Raw genomic sequence first — 20,571 nt, 5'->3', positions numbered from 1 at the left:
CTCCTAGCCACTATCCTACTGCAATAATTCTCACTGAGAAGAATGCCCATGTCGTGGCAATTCCACCCAGAAGGTAATGGGTTACTCCTACAACGCGTCCTTGTATAATGCTCAAGGCTCTAGGCTGAGTAGTAGGAGCAACTTTTAGTTTGTTATGAGCCCAAATGATAGATTCAATGAGTTCTTTCCAATAACCACAGTCGCTGAATAAAAACATTAAACTGAAGGCCCAGACAATATGAGCACCTAAGAAAAAGAGACCATATGCAGATAATGAAGAACCATAAGACTGAATGACTTGCGATGCCTGTGCCCACAAGAAATCTCGAAGCCACCCATTAATCGTAATGGAACTCTGTGCAAAGTTTCCCCCTATAATATGAGTTACCACCCCTTGATCACTTATAGTACCCCAAACATTTGATTGCATTTTCCAACTGAAATGGAAAATGACTACCGAAATTGCATTGTACATCCAGAATAAACCTAAGAAAACATGATCCCAGGCGGATACTTGACATGTTCCCCCTCGGCCAGGCCCATCGCAAGGAAAGCGAAAACCTAGATTTGCTTTATCGGGTATCAAACGGGAACTCCGGGCAAATAAAACACCTTTCAAAAGTATTAATACAGTCACATGTATGGTAAATGCATGAATGTGTTGACTAAAAAATCTGCGGTTCCTAATGGAATAGGTAACAAAGCCACTTTGCCACCTACTGCTACTAACTCACCGCCTCCCCACGTTAAGCTAGTACTTGTTGTTGCACCATGAGCTATTATGCCAGGTGCAGTAGCATGGATATTTTGTACCCATTGAGCAAAGATAGGTTGTAATTGTATGGCAGTATCCGAAAACATATCTTGTGGATGGCCTAAAGCACTCATGGTATCATTATGAATGTACAAGCCAAAACTGTGAAAACCTAGAAATATATATACCTAGTTAAGGTGGGATATGATTGCATCGCGGTGTCTAAGGACGCGATCTAATAGATCGTTTTCTCGAGTAGTTGGATCATAGTCTCTTACCATAAAAATTGCTGCATGTGCAGCAGCACCGACTATTAGAAATCCGCCAATCCACATGTGGTCTGTGAACAAGGAAAGTTGTGTACCATAGTCAGTAGCTAGGTATGGATAGGGAGGCATAGAATACATATGATGAGCTACAACAATGGTTGTAGAGCCTAGCATAGCTAGGTTAAGAGATAATTGAGCATGCCATGACATTGTTAATATTTAATAAAGACCCTTATGGCCTTGTCCTGTAAATGGGCCCTTGTGAGCCTCCAAAATATCTTTAAGTCCATGGCCAATACCCCAATTGGTCCTATACATATGACATGCGATTAGGAAAAGAATAGTAATAGCTAAATGATGGTGCGCAATATCGGTCAGCCAGACACCACCGGTTACTGGATCTAGTCCTCCGCGAAAAGTCAGAGATTCTGCGTATTTGGACCAATTTCAAGTGAAAAAAGGGGTTGCTCCTTCGGCAAAACTAGGATAAAGTTGAGCCAAAAGGTCCCGATTCAAGATAAATTCATGAGGAAGTGGTATCTCTTTAGGATCCATCCCAGCGTCAAGAAATTGGTTAATTGGTAAAGATACATGAATTTGGTGCCCCGCCCAAGAAAGAGACACAAGTCCTAATAATCCCGCTAAGTGGTGATTCAACATGGATTCTACGTCTTGGAACCAGGCCAATTTGGGAGCGGCTTTGTGATAATGGAACCAACCAGCAAAAAGCATTAACGTTGCAAAAATCAATGCACCAATTGAAGTACAATAGAGTTGTAATTCACTAGTTATTCCAGATGCTCGCCAAAGCTGAGAAAAACCAAAGGTTATTTGGATTCCTCGGAAACCCCCTCCTACATCACCATTCAATATTTCTTGCCCTACTATAGGCCAAACTACCTTAGCACTAGGTCCAATGTGAGTAGGATCACTTAGCCATGCTTCATAATTGGAAAAACGGGCGCCATGAAAGTACATGCCACTCAACCAAAGAAAGATAATGGAAAGTTGCCCGAAATGAGCACTAAAGACTTTTCGAGAAATCTCCTCCAAATCACCAGTATGACTATCGAAATCGTGAGCATCAGCATGTAGGTTCCAGATCCAAGTGGTAGTATCAGGGCCCTTAGCTAGTGTTCTTGAGAAATGGCCGGGTCTGGCCCATTCCTCAAAAGATGTTTTTACAGGATCCCTATCCACAACAATTTTTACTTCTGGTTCCGGCGAACGAATAATCATTAAGTCCTCCTCTTTCCGGACAAGACATAGAAAGAGATTCGCCAACTGTCTTTCTAGTGAATCTTTGAAAGATATATATTTTGAAAGATAGATTTCGAAAGATAGATATTGTGATTAGTTCTTTTCTTTACTATCTACCATCCTTCTATTTTTTTAGTTATTCACTGGAGCAATTATATATTGAAGTCAATCCGAGGCAAGAGTTTGGGTCATTATGACATAAAGATTAGGTGCCTAACAGACATTGTTTATCTTGAAAAACAAATATTTCTCGATGTAAGAAAAAAAATCTTTTTTATTTTTAATTTCAGAAACTAGTGTATTTTTGAGGGCATAAGCTCCTATCTATATCTACTTTGCTTGAGCATAATATAGGGTTTTTTATTTGATTCTAAATTCCAAGATAACTCATTAGAATTATTAATAAGATGGTCATAATATATTAGCAATATTTAGATTGCCCACTCTTTTATTCACTTTATTACTTCTATTCTAGACCCTATCCCTATGGTTTACTCTTATGAAATATCATATAAAATAGAAGGTATAAGAAATGGATATAATGAAATTCTTGATTCGATCTTACGACCTAATTTATTAGATTAATGGATCAACAACCAATCCACCCATTTTATGAAAAAGAAGGAGCATGGTCTTATTCAAATTCAAAGCGCTTCGTAATCTTCAACCAGTTCTGTGCTTCAATATAATTTCCCGGAGTAAGCGCTATAGCTTGTTTCCAATATTCAGCAGCTTGATCAAACCAAGCTTCCGCAATTTCCGAATCACCCTGTAGAATGGCCTGTTCTCCTCGGTCGGAATAGGAAGTTCCTTCCCTTAGAACCGTACTTGAGAGTTTCCTACCTCATACGGCTCAGAAATTGCTATCTGAATTTCCCCTATCTTAACTGAATTCGATTTATCAAAAATTGATCCAATTTCTTCTTGGTTTAAGCAGAAGAAATAAATTACCTAAGTTTCAAACCCTAATTTTTTTATCAATAATCAGTTTGTTTTTTCCCGCCTTCAGAAGAATGAAGTATAGATAGATATAGAGGCTTCGTTCAAATTTTCTGAAAGGTAACTATCCCGGTTTGATATATGAAATCTCTATAGAATCCTTGAAAAAGACTTTTTCCCATAAGAAAGAAAAAGGAACTATCTTTGGGATCTGATACTACACCGCTGCTTAATCCCTTAGTGGATCGGCTCTATTACATAAGCGGATTCCTAAATTTTGCCCCATATCATGGGATAAGTAAGCAGTTTTTTTTAGTTGTATCGACCCAGTCGCTCACTAATTGATCTTTACGGTGCTTTCTCTATCAATTTGAGAAACTTTATCCATAGAGTAGTAGTATAGGCCATACTTTCTTCGTTTTTTGATTCTCGTGAAGTGTCCTTCCTTCCTACAACTGATAGGGAAAATCGTTGTTTTTACGATCCCTATGTAGAAAGCCCTTTTTCTAGTATTTACTAGAAAATTTGATCCTCTTTTTTTCTATAGTGGAGATAGTCGCACGTAATGACAGATCACGGCCATATTATTAATAGCTAGCGGTAAGAAGGGGTCCCGTTCTATTGCCCGGAAATAATATTCCAAAGCCTTTGTATGCTCTCCATTGCTTGTGTGTATAAGGCCTATGTTATAGAGTATATAACTTCGATCATAGGGATCGATTTCTAGTCGCGTAGCTTCATAATAATTTTGCAAAGCTTCCGCATAATTTCCTTCGGATTGAGCCAACATCCGTTACGGTCGTTCATTCTATTCAAAAAATCTCCGTTCCAAAACCGTACATGAGGTTTTCATCTCATACGGCTCCTCCCTTCTGTACATAATAGTACTAAGCGAAATAATCTATAGCATCAAAATAGAATTAGTCCCGTCTCATTATGAACCAAAAGGGGCTGGTATTTTTCCAAGAAATCTCTAGCCAACCTTCCCACAAGAGGTTTTTCTTAACACCAATGAATTCTTTTAATGCTAGAGGAAAACGATAGCTCCAATAATTTCTTTGTTCTCAACGCCTCCTATTTAGAGGAATTAGCTACTTCAACGATCTTTGATGGTTATAGGGGTATCCAAAGTACAAACCTGATGGTTGTTTGTTATCCCAGCCATTCTTCCCAGCCCTGATACCGATCAGGAAAGGGGTAATTTCTAACAAAGTTTTTCTCTTTTTGATTCCTATTTCTAGGTGTAGTGCTTTTCTCCCCTATGCTGCCTACGAATACTAATAGAGTAGGATTGGCCTGTAATCCATACCATACCATATCCTGTAGGTGTAACCTTTCGCTCAATACTCAAATCTACAATTGAAGTATCTGAAGCCGCATCAATCGAGGATACACGACAGAAGGAATTGTTAATTCGCGTCACCTTCCCGAAGCATGGGTTTGTTTGGTTTACAAATTTGGTTCTCTCTATGCCAACCCCCTCTCTTTTTCGTAAGACTGAGATATAGGTAGGGCTAAAAAAGCAAAAAAAAAGAGTCAAATCGCACCATCTCTATAATAAGTAAATGCCTTTTTTCTCCTGAGGTTGTCGGAATTATTCGCAATAAAATATTGGCTACAATTGAGGAGGTCTTATCAATGAAATTTCCATTTACATAGGATCTAGGCATAATTCCCAACCCATTCTATATAGAATTGTTTTAATTTCTTCACAAAATAACATAAAAACAAACACATACGATTCTTATAATTATAAATAGATTGATCCATATGCTCTACTATAAATCCATATGTTTAAATGGATAAGAAGAGATATGAAATATTTGACTAAGACTGGATTTCATTCTGCTTTCCTATTTCTGAACAACAACTTATGTTAAACTATTTCGTGTTTTCAAAGTTATTAATTGTCTCATACCCTATTTTTGATTTCGATAGTATGGTGTAGCGTATATTATGCAAACGGAATTCTAAGGTTTCTTTATTTTATTATGCAATAAGAAGAATTCTTCCATTTTATTTTTCTTTAGTTGCGGGAAAACCCAAATTAAAACTTTTATTTTATAGCGAGCGCAATTTCTAGTAAAAAATCATGTATCCTTCCACTTAGATCAAAAGGAATTTTTCCAATAGAACTATGGAACCCCCGAGTGGTTGCGGTTGTACCTGTACTGCAGGAATAAGAAAACTCGCCATCCACTCAGTTTATTCTCCATAATAAGTTATGTAGGAGAGATGGCCGAGCGGTTCAAGGCGTAGCATTGGAACTGCTATGTAGACTTTTGTTTACTGAGGGTTCGAATCCCTCTCTTTCCGTTTTTCTTAATTCATCAACGTTAAGGATCACAATGTATCAAATCAAATAACAATATTTTCCACCAATAATATAATATCTTATATTATATTATTTCGATTTAATAGAAATTAGAAATTCTCTATAGCAAATTACCGTGGTATGTAAAATACACATAGAGGAAAAAAGAAAAAAGGATCCTAATCCTAGGGTTAATCAATTTTAGCTAGTTGATGGGAAAATACAAATTAATGGTAATGGTCTTAGGGCGATTTAGTTCGAGGAAAGGGGAAGGGGAAGAAAATTCTATGAACCTTTCCTTTTTTCGTTAAGTTCAAGTCTGATGAGAGTAATATTCTACAACTAACAACTCATTTATTTTGAGACCGACCCACTTCCTATCTAGGATTTTATTTACTAGTCCTTTATATTCCAACGTGTCAATCGCCAAATGCTTTGGCAATTTCCCCGGGTCCGATGAAGCAATATAATTTTGAACCAGACCTTTTTATCTTTGGTTATCTTTCGTAGTAATAATATCTCGGGGTTTGCAACGAAAACATGGTATATTGACTATATGAACATTAATTAAAATATGTCTATGGTTGACTAATTGGCGGGCCCCGGGAATGGTTGAAGCCATACCCAATCGAAAAAGGATATTATCCAAACGCATTTCAAGTAATTGTAGTAAAACCTGGCCTGTTGACCTTTTTTCTTTTCCAGCGATATGTAAATATCTAAGTAATTGTCATTCTGTCACACCATATGAAAATGCAATTTTTGTTTTTCTTGAAGACGAATATGATATTGCTCCTTTTTCCCACAATTGAATTTTTTTTAAGATTAATTCCGGATTTAGGTGTTTTTCTAGTGAGTCCTGGTAAAGCTCCCAGATGGCGTATTTTTTTAAACGAGGTCCTTGATAACGGGACATGAAGACTCCTTTTGTTATTTTTATTGAAATTTCATTTTACACAATTAATTTCATTGTATTTACATTACAAAATACATCAAAATTAAAACTGAATTAAACTACAGGATAAATAGAGTAAAATCAACAGAGTAAAATCAACTAAATAGAGTCGAACTAAACTGCTAGAAGACATTGAGTGATGAACTCAATGATTAAAAAACTAAGAGATGGATGAAATTACACAAGGAATCCTGGTCTCAAAGAAGAGGGGAATGGGGATATGGCGAAATCGGTAGACGCTACAGACTTGATTGTATTGAGCCTTGGTATGGAAACCTGCTAAGTGGTAACTTCAAAATTCAGAGAAACCCTGGAATTAAAAAAGGGAAATCCTGAGCCAAATCCGTGTTTTGAGAAAACAAGGGGTTCTCGAACTAGAATACAAAGGAAAAGGATAGGTGCAGAGACTCAATGGAAGCTGTTCTAACGAATCGAGTTATTACGTTGTGTTGTTAGTGGAATTCCTTCTAATTCTAAATTAGAGAAAGAGGGCTTTTATACCTTATACATTTAATAAACATGTATAGATACTGACATAGCAAACGATTAATCACAGAACTCATATTATATTTGTGACGCCTGGGTAATTAAGCTACAGTAAACCTTTGTTAATGGTGCCATGTCATTGCAACTAGTTTGCTAAAGCTCACTTAATCCAAACCAAGTTTAAATTCAAAATTGAAAATAAAGTCAAAATAGAGTTTCTTCAAATTGCAAAACTAAAATGTTGGGGATGTTGCCAATATTCACTAGGGAATTGTCATGTAGAAACAAACAGACTTAGACTCACAGATAAATTCCTAGGAAAATAATAAAGGGTCCAACAACAATTATTTTGGCCTTTTCAAATAAACCAATATTTAAGCCTTTCAAAATAATCCGAATATTTGTGGGTGGTCCCTAAACACTATGATTGAATTAGGTGCTAAATTCCATTTATTACGAAAGTCATTTGGTACTAAACTAAAATGCTAAACAGTGGCAAAATAGAAAACAGAAGATATAAAAGAAAATTAAAGAAAGAAAAGAGAGGTGGACCTAAAGTACTGCTCTCTTTGGCCCACCTAACTAATGGCCAGCCCAGCCTTCCTTCCCCCATCTCTGTTGTCTTCTCCCTCCCCTTCTGTGGCAGCATGCCCGAGCCCACGCACGCGATGCGCCGTGGGATGGACGACACGGCGTCGTCCCCCTATAGCGCCGACAGCTACAAGGGCTCCCGCACCTCCACCATGAACCCTAGTCCGCCCATACTCTTCCCCCTCGTCTCACCCCCTTCGATTTGAGCTCACCCGTGAGGACCAGTGCGTGTCGCCGTCGCTCACATGACCACCGGCTTCCCCTCGCTGCGCCTCGGTGCTCAGGAGGGCCACCGTCGTTCGCTACGCCTTCTACATCACCAGATTGGAGCCGGGACGCCCCCGTCTTCGTCTCTCACATCTTCTTCCTCATTTGCGGCTGACGCGCGCCATCGCCCGATCCAGACACTCTGGTCCACCCCGACCCTCGACAAGCTCGCCATCCACCCCCTCGTGGTGAGCTTTGCCGTCCGTTCCCCTCTTTTCCCCGTCGAATCGGACGTCGTAGACACCCGCGCCTCCAGTTCGGCGTGTTGAAGGCCGTGGTCCTGTTCCCGTGCCCGCGCCAATCCTGCTGCCGTCCTTGTCCTTGTGGTCCGCGTCTGCGCGCTCCCGCCTCTGGCCGCCGCCGCCGTCGTGCGCGCCCTGCGCACCCCTTGCCACGCTCACCCGCGCGAGGCCGCCTATCCCTGCCTGCTGGTCACCAGCGCCCGTGCTGTGGCCTCCCCGCCCGCGCAACCCCTCTCGCCGGTGCTGCTGCTCCACACCCTACCGCGCGGCTCACCTGCGCTACCGCTCCACTCCCCCTTGCTCCCCGCTCCGCTCCGCTGCACCTGCTCGCCGACCACCGCTGCCCCGCGTCCCCGTGCCTCCTCTTGCCGCGGCGGCTGCCGCTCCGGCCGCCTGGCCAGCGCCGTGGCCCCCGGCGCCCCGCAGCCCTCTTCCGGGTTCGGCAACGCCCAGACGCCTGCTGCCCGTTTCGCCCAGTACCTGCAAACCCCCTGGGCCACTTACATGCAGGCCCCAGTTCCCTGACCTTCAAAAAAAGATTAAACCAATATATAATAAAAAATATATTAAATAAATAATTAGATTAATTAATTAACTTAGTTAATTATGTTTACTTAACCTTATTAGCTAGTGTTAATTAATTAAAACCTAATTCGATTAAACAGTCTATGACAAACGGGCCCCATCTGTCAGTTTGACCAGTCAACGGTCACAGTTGACTGCTGACGTCATGATGACTCAGCAACACTATTCTAGATAATGTTGATTTAAAATAATTAAATAATCCTAAAAATGATTTAAATCTTTTAAAATTAATATAAAATAAACCGTAGCTCAGATGGAAAAACTGTGTACATGAAAGTTGCTCAGAACGACGAGACGAATCCAGATACGCAGCCCGTTCGTCCGCCACGCATCCCTAGCATAGCAAACACACAACTTTCCCCCTCCGATTCATCCGTCTGAAAACGCGAAACACCGGGGATACTTTCCCGGATGTTTCCCCCTTCGCCGGTATCGCCTCCTACTACGTTAGGGCACACCTAGCACCGCTCATTGTCATGTCATGCATCGTTATTCATCTGTTTGCATTGTATTCATTGTTTCTTCCCCCTCTTCTCTCTGGTAGATTACGAGACTGACGCCGCTGCTGGTGCCCCGATCAACTATGTTGTTGACAACCCCTACTTGCTAGAGCAACCAGGCAAGCCCCCTTTGATCAACCCGATATCGCCTATTCTTCTCTCTACTGCTTGCATTAGAGTAGTGTAGCTTGTTACTGCTTTCCGTTAATCCTATCCTGATGCATAGCCTGTCTTTGCTACTACTGTTGTTACCTTTACCTGCAATCCTAATTGCTTAGTATATGATGCTAGTTTTCCATCAGTGGCCCTTCATTCGTGTCCGTCTGCCATGCTATAATATCGGGCCGTGATCACTTGGGAGGTGACCACGGGTATATATACTATACATATTACACGTGATACATGTTGTGACTAAAGTCGGGTCGGCTCGATGAGTACCCACAAGTGATTCAGAAATGGGGGGTGAAGGGGTAGGTGGTTCCATCCAGGTAGTGGTGCGCCTGGGTTCCTGACGGTCCCCGACAGTTACTTTGTGGTGGAGCGACAGGGCAGGTTGAGACCACCCAGGAGAGAGGTGGGCCCGGCCCTGGTCGGTGTTCGCGGTTACTTCAAAATAACACGCTTAACGAGATCTTGGTATTTGATCTGAGTTTGGCCACTGGCCTATGAGCACTAACCAACTACGCGAGAATAGTTATGGGCACTCGACATCGTGGTATCAGCCGAAGCCTTCGTGACATCAGCGACTGAGCAGCGCGCGCCGTGTTGGACTCGAACGCCTGCTCTTGTATAAGGGAGGCTAGGTCTGCTCACCGACCGCGTACGCAACGTGCAGGTGTGCAATGGGCGATGGGCCCAAACCCCTTTGCCATAGGATTTAGACTAGCGTGCTGACCTCTCTGTTGTGCCTAGGTAGGGCTGCGACGTGTTGATCTTCCGAGGCCGGGCATGACCCTGACAAGTGTGTCCGGACAAAGGGGATCGAGCGTGTTGGGAAATGTGGTGCACCCCTGCAGGGAAGTTAATCTATTCGAATAGCTGTGATCTTCGGTAACAGGACGACTTGGAGTTGTACCTTGACCTTATGACAATTAGAACCGGATACTTAATAAAACACATCCTTCCAAGTGCCAGATACAACTTGTGATCGCTCTCTCACAGGGCGACGAGGGGAGGATCATCGGGTAGGATTATGCTATGCGATGTTACTTGGTGAACTTACCATATACTCTCTTCTTCTGCTGCAAGATGGAGGTTACCAGAAGCGTAGTCTTCGATAGGACTAGCTATCCCCCTCTTATTCCGGCATTCTGCAGTTCAGTCCACATATGCTACCCCTTTTCCATTTGATACCAATGCATACATATGTAGTGTAGCTCCTTGCTTGCGAGTACTTTGGATGAGTACTCACGGTTGCTTTGCTCCCCCTTTTCCCCCTTCCTATACCCGATTGCTACGACCAGACGTTGGAGTCCAGGAGCAAGACACCATCGTTGACGACGACTCCTACTACTCTGGAGGTGCCTACTACTATGTGCAGGCCGCTGACGACGATCAGGAGTAGTTTAGGAGGATCCCAGGCAGGAGGCCTGCGCCTCTTTCGATTTGTATCCCAGTTTGTGCTAGCCTTCTTAAGGCAAACTTGTTTAACTTATGTCTCTACTCAGATATTGTTGCTTCCGCTGACTCGTCTATGATCGAGCTCTTGTATTCGAGCCCTCGAGGCCCCTGACTTGTAATATGATGCTTGTATGACTTATTTTATATGTAGAGTTGTGTTGGGATATCTTCCCGTGAGTCCCTGATCTTGATCGTACACGTTTGCATGTATGATTAGTGTACGATTGAATCGGGGGCGTCACAAGTTGGTATCAGAGCCAACTACCTGTAGGAATCCCCCTTCCACACTACTTGGCTGAAGTCGAGTCTAGTTAGTGAAAATTGTTTTACTAACATGGCTGTGCGGCCCATGAGCCCATGTCGCCATTGGGTGGTATTAGGATCTTTTATTCCTCAACCTATACTCTGGGATTCTGATCTCTCTTCTATTCGGGTTAAATAATTTTAGTAACTCTGACTCTAGGTTCTCGTAATTACTTCCTCCCGGAGAGCCCCTCGCTCCAGATGCTTGGTGCGCCGAAGGATTCCGAAGATACTCTCCGATGTTATCCCGAGAACTTGTTCTCATTGTTTTTGCAATTCCCTTCAACCGTTAACCCCTATAGAAAACTACATGCACTTGCCAATCTTACATTAGTCCCCAGTTGCTCTTGTTATTACAAGATACCCTCCAATACTCGTTGTTGTTCCGGGAACAATTTGTGCCTTCTGCCTTGTAGTTCTTTGCCACCTGAATACCCTTACAGATAATTTCTTGCACTTATCGAGTATCCGCTCATCCCCAGTTGATTCATGTATTTCACAAAAGTCTTAGAAATACCATTCGATCCTCGAAAATCCTCAACAACCTATTGCTCTTGAAATTCTTGCTTGCTTGCATTAGGATTAACCTCATAAGTCCGGTAATCTTATTGGCATCCTTAGTCATTATCAGTATGAGTCTGTTGAATCAATATGTTGTGAATGCTCGCAATCCTTAGTCAGATCCTTCTTTTCATCCTTCTGGCTCAGACGTCATTTTAAACATGAGCTGGATCTCGACCAATCAAATTGCCATCGATTGTGCCTCTAAGGCTATTCAACTTATCCATCCCTAATCAGAGCATTGCTTCTGATCCCTTGTCTTGGAATTCATAATTCCTTTGCATTTGAGCTTTGAGTTAGTCAGTTGTTTCTATAATCTGATCTCCTTGCATTCTTTCTTCCTCTGGTTGAGTACCGATGCTCACATAAGATCCCTTGTGGACCACCAGATCCTTTGCTGGATTTTGTCTGACACCGTCCTTCATATTCATTAAACTTGTGAGCCTTTCATCGGATACCTAATGCCTTTGGTAAATTGTATCCCCTGCTTTTGTCAACCATGCTCTGCTCCTGAGCTTGAGTTATTTGCTCCTGGAGTTGCTGGTATGAGTTCATAAGATGCCCCGATGGGTTAAAACTATGCCTTCCTAACTCTGTGTGGACCCTAAAGATTTCACGGGTCATAATTGTCTAGTATTTTACTAGGTAAAACTTTCGACTACTAATGTCATCTTCGAAAAGCGAGAGGAGAATGGAAGGTTATACATTGAAGAAGTGGGAGTCGACCTTGAACTTTGTGTTCATGCCCATGGACACGATGTAGATCCTATCATGGAAGCTTCTTGTAATAATAACTATTCCCTTTGGTATAATAACATCTGATATCAGTGAATTGATCCTTTGCAATCATGCTTTCGACCATGTTCTCCTTTAAATACCATTTCTCGTACAAGTTTAAGCACTTGTCTTATGCAGAGTAATACACCAGTCCAACCTCTACTTTGATTTGTTGTTGAGTATTACCCACTGGTATCTCAAGATAATCACGGAACTGCATAACTTCTTATGAGTTCTTCATCAAGTGCTACATTCTCACCGATTCCAATATTTCACTGGCTCCGAGTTATTAAACACTCGGAGACACCGATAACTGACTCGAGTCTGCACCGCGATTAAACAACTCTTGGTAACCTTCATTACTTACAAGTTTGAACTCGATCACGTCATTCCTAGCCTGCTTTGCTATATCCTTGTTGTGCCGATTTTAACTGTGCTACCTGGCCCTTCTTCCCGGAGCAAAAATTTTGACGATGAGCTAAGCTTATGTCGATCTTCCTCGTCTTATCGTTTCACCTTCAATAACAAGCTTGGTTTGGGTATTGTGTCATACCCTTGGTCCCATTAACCTTTCGCTTCCTTTGATTTGATGCCATCGTTGATCGATTACGTCTTCATGAAATCTCTCGACAAATGTGTCGTGATCATCGTCAACATTTTGACTCCTTCCAGGATATCAATCGAATTCTTGATGAGAAATACCATCCTTGCCCTTAATGATTTGTTTAATCATCAGTCATTTTATTCCCTTCCGTTCAACACAAAATTGTTCGTGTTTTGTGTTATACCTTGAGTTCATGGCTATCCAGCTTATCTTATGTCCTACCTTGAATTAATACCATCTTATATATCAAGAATATTGTGAGAACTTCACCATCTCTTAAGAATTCTTGATACAATTGATACCTATCGCCATCTCCCTTCATTTCTTAGTCCCCGTGTTATTCCTAACCGGAATACCAACAAATGGACTGTGATGTGAAGAATTCAAAACTTTTGGGAACCCTATTGCTTGTAAGTTAATGAATGATAGTTACATTCTTTGTGTACTGGATATCAAATCACCCTTCCAACATTGATCTTGCTACCTAAGCCCATATTTCTGGTGCACCTTTCAATCAATGCTTAATTGTGTATGCATTCCTCGAGCATACACCATTATATCATTTGATCTGACAAATGTTATCTCCTTATTCACATAATTGTGGAAATCCATCTTTTTGGAAATCTTGAGGATTGTCGCTGAGACCATCAGCCACCCCTCATTCTCTCCTTGGCTTAATGATGAATTCTTGTTTCGGAACTCTCTGCCATAGTTCGTTCCCCGAGAGTCTTACGATGTCACCTCGTTAATTTGTGTCGCACCTTTTCTTCTCAGGCATCATGAGCCTGAGGTATCCCGACACCAATCAGATCTGAATCTCGGTCAGATATGATGGTTGGAACATATTCCCAAGAGTTATAACACTGGTCTTTTATATGAACCAGTAAGATGTCATGCCTAGCACACCTGGCCGTAGGATCTATTGTTATAGTTCCCTTCTTAGCAAGGTTAGTGATTCTTCCATGAGGAAATCGTAAGACTTATTCTATAAGTTGTTCTTGATGGATCCTTTGTGCATCCAAATTCTGACCATTACTTGACGGCCATGTCAATGCTATCTCGAAGCATACCTGTGGTACTCCGGTTTCAATAATAACATTTGAAGCGCAATGAAAAAAATTCCTTATCAATTATCCAAACACCGTTGTATGGGTAATGTCATGAAATTTCTCTCCCCTCATCTAAAGGGTTTTCTATTTATATCTTGTCATGGATATCATGCTCTGCTTGTCCTTGGGAAGGATATACCCCTGAAATATGTGTTTAAACACATTTTCCTTTCCATTGTTCTGTTTAATCTGATAACCATATTTTCCTTTCTGTTGTTTGGTTTAACCTTTCTTGTGATCTACATGATCTAAGCAGTAATAATTCATTGCTTATGTAAACACCTCGGTGTACAACTCTGTCAGTGAGACCCTATTTCTACTGTTGATGACTTTCCGGTAACCGCCGATGGACGAGAACTTTACCTATTGGTTCGCCTCGTTCAACGAGCAGGAAAATGGTTCTCATCGTCCCTCTCCCTTGGTACCGATGTTGTTGCCGACATAACCGATAGGCTATTCTCTGGCATGCCTTGCTATCATAACCGTGCAAGATATCGCTGCACCTCCTATTTCTAACCCACAAGGTGGGCCCATAACCCACAATTCCACAGGATCCAAACCTGACTCTCCTGTACACCCCTGTTGCCAAAGTATTCCGCACGTTTGACCCCATATGTAGTTCAGGTGTCACCTTCCTAAAGATGACCTATTCTAGTATCAGATGCGACACCTATTCCCGCTGCTCTGAACCCCTTTCATGCCTTGATTAAGACATCGAACGGTTGACTAACCGCTTAAAACTTCTTACCGTACCTTCTTGATCGACTCTAAATGCATTTCATTTGACCAATTCGAGAGTTACTTATGTGATCATTCATGGGATAACCCCCAGATGATTTCCCCTGATAGCATTCTATCGTTGTCGGGCTGCCCCTTTCCTATTCGTAAGTACGATGGAGTTCACCAAGAAAGGCTGATGACTTATCCTGATAACCTAAAGCAAAGGAATGGAGACACCAATGGAAGCAGTCAACTTCTTCGAGAAGATCAACCAAGACCGAGAAGATCCGTTAGAATTTCGTAACCAAATCCCTTCCCCCTTACTCCCGCTCCCAAATCTCGGGACGAGATTTCTTGTAGTGGGGGAGATTTGTGATGCCTCGGTAATTAAGCTACAGTAAACCTTTGTTAATGGTGCCATGTCATTGCAACTAGTTTGCTAAAGCTCACTTAATCCAAACCAAGTTTAAATTCAAAATTGAAAATAAAGTCAAAATAGAATTTCTTCAAATTGCAAAACTAAAATGTTGGGGATGTTGCCAATATTCACTAGGGAATTGTCATGTAGAAACAAACAGACTTAGACTCACAGATAAATTCCTAGGAAAATAATAAAGGGTCCAGCAGCAATTATTTTGGCCTTTTCAAATAAACCAATATTTAAGCCTTTCAAAATAATCCGAAGATTTGTGGGTGGTCCCTAAACACTATGATTGAATTAGGTGCTAAATTCCATTTATTACAAAAGTCATTTGGTACTAAACTAAAATGCTAAACAGTGGCAAAATAGAAAACAGAAGATATAAAAGAAAATTAAAGAAAGAAAAGAGAGGTGGACCTAAAGTACTGCTCTCTTTGGCCCACCTAACTAATGGCCGGCCCAGCCTGCCTTCCCCCATCTCTGTCGTCTTCTCCCTCCCCTTCTGTGGCAGCATGCCCGAGCCCGCGCACACGATGCGCCGTGGGATGGACGACACGACGTCATCCCCCTGTAGCGTCGACGGCTACAAGGCCGCCCACGCCTCCACCACGAACCGTAGTCCGCCCATACTCCTCCCCCTTGTCTCACCCCCTTCGATTTGAGCTCACCCGTGAGGCCCAGTGCGTGTCGCCGTCGCTCACATGACCACCGGCTTCCCCTTGCAGCGCCTCGGTGCTCAGGAGAGCCACCATCGTTCGCTACGCCCTATACATCACCAGATTGGAGCCGGGACGCCCCCATCTTTGTCTCTCGCATCTTATTCCTCATTTGCGGCTGACGCGCGCCATCGCCATCAAGACACTCCGGTCCACCCCGACCCTCGACGAGCTCGCCATCCACCTCCTCGCGGTCAGCTTTGCCGTCCGTTCCCCTCTTTTCCTCGTCAAATCGGACGTCGTAGACACCCGCGCCTCCAATTCGGCGTGTTGAAGGACGCGGTCCTATTCCCGTGCCCGTGCCAATCCCGCTGCCGTCCTTGTCCTTCTGGTCCGCGTTCGCGCGCTCCCACCTCTGGCCGCCGCCACCGCCGTGCGCACCCTGCGCGCCCCTGGCCACGCTCATCCGCCCGAGGCCGTCTGTCCCTGCCTGCTGGTCACCAGCGCCCGTGTTGTGGCCTCCCCGCCCGCGCAGCCCCTCTCGCCGGCGCTGCTGCTCCACACCCTACCGCGCGGCTCACCTGCGCTACCGCTCCCCTCCCCCTCGCTCCCCGCTCCGCCCCACTGCACTTGCTCGCTGAGCACAGCCGCCCCGCGTCCCCGCGCCTCCTTTCGCCGCCGCGGCTGCCGCTCCGGCCGCCTGGCCAGCGCCGTGGCCCCCGGCGCCCCGCAGCCCTCTGCCCGGTTCGACAACGCCCAGACGCCTGCTGCCCGTTTTGCCCAGCACCCACAAACCCCCCTAGGCCACTTACATGCAGGCCTAGTTCCCTGGCCTTTAAAAAAAGATTTAAAAAATATATATTAAAAAATATATCAAATAATTAATTAGATTAAATAATTAACTTAGTTAATTATGTTTAATTAACCTAATTAGCTAGTGTTAATTAATTAAAACCTAATTAGATTAGAGAGTCTATGACAAACGGGCCCCATCTGTCAGTTTGACCAGTCAACGGTCATAGTTGACTGCTGACGTCATGATGACGCCAGCAACACTATTCTGGATAATGTTGATTTAAAATAATTAAATAATCCTAAAAATGATTTAAATCTTTTAAAATTAATATAAAATAAACCGTAGCTCGGATGGAAAAACTTTGTACATGAAAGTTGCTCAGAACGACGAGACGAATCCGGTACGCAGCCCGTTCGTCCGCCACGCATCCCTAGCATAGCAAACACACAACTTTCCCCCTCTGATTCATCCATCTAAAAACGCGAAACACCGGGGATACTTTCCCGGATGTTTTCACCCTTCGCCGGTATCGCCTCCTACTGCGTTAGGGCACACCTAGCACCACTCATTGTCATGTCATGCATTGTTATGCATCTATTTGCATTGTATTCGTTGTTTCCTCCCCCTCTTCTCTCCGGTAGACTATGAGACTGACGCCGCTGCTGATGCCCCGATCAACTACGTTGTTGACGACCCCTACTTGCCAGAGCAACCAGGCAAGCCCCCCCTTTGATCAACCCGATATCGCCTATTCTTCTCTCTACTGCTTGCATTAGAGTAGTGTAGCTTGTTACTGCTTACCGTTAATCCTATCCTGATGCATAGCCTGTCTTTGCTACTACTGTTGTTACCTTTACCTGCAATCCTAATTGCTTAGTATAGGATGATATTTTTCCATCAGTGGCCCTTCATTCTTGTCCGTCTGCCATGCTATACTATCGGGCCTTGATCACTTGGGAGGTGATCAGGGGTATATATACTATACATATTACACGTGATACATGTTGTGACTAAAGTCGGGTCGGCTCGTTGAGTACCCGCAAGTGATTCGGATATGGGGGATGAAGGGGCAGGTGGTTCCATCAAGGTAGTGGTGGGCCTGGGTTCCCGATGGCCCCCAACTGTTACTTTGTGGTGGAGCGACAGGGCAGGTTGAGACCACCCAGGAGAGAGGTGGGCCTGGCCCTGGTCGGTGTTTGCGGTTACTTCAAAATAACACACTTAATGAGATCTTGGTATTTGATCTGAGTCTGGCCACTGGCCTATACGCACTAACCAACTATGCGGTAACAGTTATGGGCACTCGATGTCGTGGTATCAGCCGAAGCCTTCGTGACGTTAGCGACTGAGCGGCGCGCGCCGGGTTGGACTGGAACACTTGCTCCTATATAAGGGAGGCTAGGTCTGCTCACCGGCCGCGTACGCAACGTGCAGGTGTGCAATGGGTGATGGGCCCAGACCCCTTCACCATAGGATTTAGACCAGCGTGCTGACCTCTCTGTTGTGCCTAGGTAGGGTTGCGACATGTTGATCTTCCGAGGCTGGGCATGACCCAGACAAGTGTGTCCGAGCAAAAGGGGATCGAGCGTGTTGGGAAATGTGGTGCACCCCTACAAGGAAGTTAATCTATTCGAATAGCCGTGATCTTCGGTAACAGGACGACTTGGAGTTGTACCTTGACCTTATGACAACTAGAACCAGATACTTAATAAAACACATCCTTCCAAGTGCCAGATACAACCGGTGATCGCTCTCTCACATGGTGACGAGGGGAGGATCATCGGGTAGGATTATGCTATGCGATGTTACTTGGTGAACTTACCATCTACTCTCTTATTCCGGCATTTCGCAGTTCAGTCCACATATGCTACCCCTTTTCCATTTGATACCAATGCATACATATGTAGTGTAGCTCCTTGCTTGCGAGTACTTTGGATGAGTACTCACGGTTGCTTTGCTCCCCCTTTTCCCCCTTCCTATACCCGATTGCTACGACCAGACGTTGGAGTCCAGGAGCAAGACACCACCGTTGACGACGACTCCTACTACTCTGGAGGTGCCTACTAATACGTGTAGGCCGCTGACGACGATCAGGAGTAGTTTAGGAGGATCCCAGGGAGGAGGCCTGCTCCTCTTTCGATCTGTATCCCAGTTTGTGCTAGCCTTCTTAAGGCAAACTTGTTTAACTTATGTCTGTACTTAGGTATTGTTGCTTCCGCTGACTCGTCTATGATCGAGCTCTTGTATTCGATCCCTCGAGGCCCCTGGCTTGTAATATGATGCCTGTATGACTTATTCTATTTGTAGAGTTGTGTTGTGATATCTTTCCGTGAGTCCTTGACCTTGATCGTACACGTTTGTGTGTATGATTAGTGTACGATTGAATCGGAGGTGTCACAATATTATAATTATAATATAGGTTCTTTATCTTTTTTAAAAATGAAATTAGAAATGATAATGATTATGAAATAAAAAAACTCATATCATAATTTTTTTATTATTGTAAATCCACTCCAATCGAATATTGAATAATCAAATTCTTCAATTCAAATTCAAAGTTTTCGAGATCTTTAAAAAACTAGATTAATCAGACAAGGACAAAGAGAGAGTCCCATTCTACATGTCAATACTGACAACAATGAAATTTCTAGTAAAAGGAAAAATTGTCGACTTTATAAGTTGTAAAAGGAAAATCTGACAACAATGAAATTTCTAGTAAAAGGAAAACCTCTATCGCCAAATCCTCTTTTATTCCCTAACTATACTATATTATTATTATTTATCCTCTTTTTTTCTTTTTATCAATGCACTTTTTTCTTTTTATCAATGCAATGGGTTTAAGATTCATTAGTTTTCTCATTCTACTCTTTCACAAAGGAATGCAAAGAGAACTCAATGGATCTTATCCTGTTCATTGAATAGATTTCTTTTTATTAGAGTATCGGCAAGAAATCTTGGTTATTCACTCTATTTTAAGTTTTATTTAAGTAAACCATGCACAATGCATAGGACTACCCCCCCCCCCATTTTCAAATTTAAAATTTGAAATACTTTAATTAATTTTTAGCCATTTTAATTGACATAGATACAAATACTCTACTAGGATGATGCGCAAGAAAAGGTCAGGATAGCTCAGTTGGTAGAGCAGAGGACTGAAAATCCTCGTGTCACCAGTTCAAATCTGGTTCCTGGCAGAGAAAAAAAAGAACCACCGAATAGGTATTGATCCAAATACCTCGAGATGGATTGTGATACATATTCATTAATAATAATTATTCATCTAAGTGGATAAATTTATAATATAAATATAGAGGCACTTCTTTTTATTTTTAAAGAAGTTTTAAAATATATCTTTTCTTTATGATAAAGAAGGGGGTGAGATTCCCCTTTATTTTTTTGCGTTTCATAATTTTGTATTCTGCTATTCCGATGAATATTTTTTTAGTCTTGATTATATTTATCTTATCTTATTTTCCTAGTTGTGCTAAGTAATGTGCGCGGTACAAAGTTCCCGGTAGAGAACTTCTTTGAGTCATCCTATTTTTCTGTTCATATGAAGGAAATTAATATGCGAATTTCAAAATAGGGGAATCCAAATGAAACCCTTTTTTGCTTAGTCTATTTGGAATGCTTTTGTATAATTAGTAATTAATTATAAATAGGCATTCCGTTTCATCTAGGAAAAGAACCTAAAAATATTCCTTGACTTGAATAAAATCTTGAGTTGTGTTGTATAAGTGAGCATGAATTTCTTATCATTCAATGAGCATCTTGTATTTCAGAAAAATTGGGGGTTATATAATCCTTACATAAGAGCCAGCCTATCCAACTTTCAGGCATTA

General features: G+C 42.6%; 2 non-coding genes across 2 annotated transcripts; both read left to right on the top strand.

Annotated features, from left to right (window-relative positions):
• Positions 1 to 5,451: 5,451 nt before the first annotated feature.
• Positions 5,452 to 5,538, top strand: TRNAS-GGA. The gene has a single exon. It is a non-coding gene; the product is annotated as a tRNA-Ser (tRNA).
• Positions 5,539 to 19,850: 14,312 nt separating this feature from the next.
• On the top strand, positions 19,851 to 19,923 carry TRNAF-GAA. Its single transcript has one exon. It is a non-coding gene; the product is annotated as a tRNA-Phe (tRNA).
• The last annotated feature ends 648 nt before the right edge of the window (positions 19,924 to 20,571 follow it).

The sequence above is a fragment of the Triticum urartu genome, chromosome 4 (assembly GCF_003073215.2).
Source record: "Triticum urartu cultivar G1812 chromosome 4, Tu2.1, whole genome shotgun sequence".
In the NCBI taxonomy this organism is placed as follows: Eukaryota; Viridiplantae; Streptophyta; class Magnoliopsida; order Poales; family Poaceae; genus Triticum; species Triticum urartu.
This window is presented reverse-complemented; position numbering and strand designations above follow the sequence as displayed.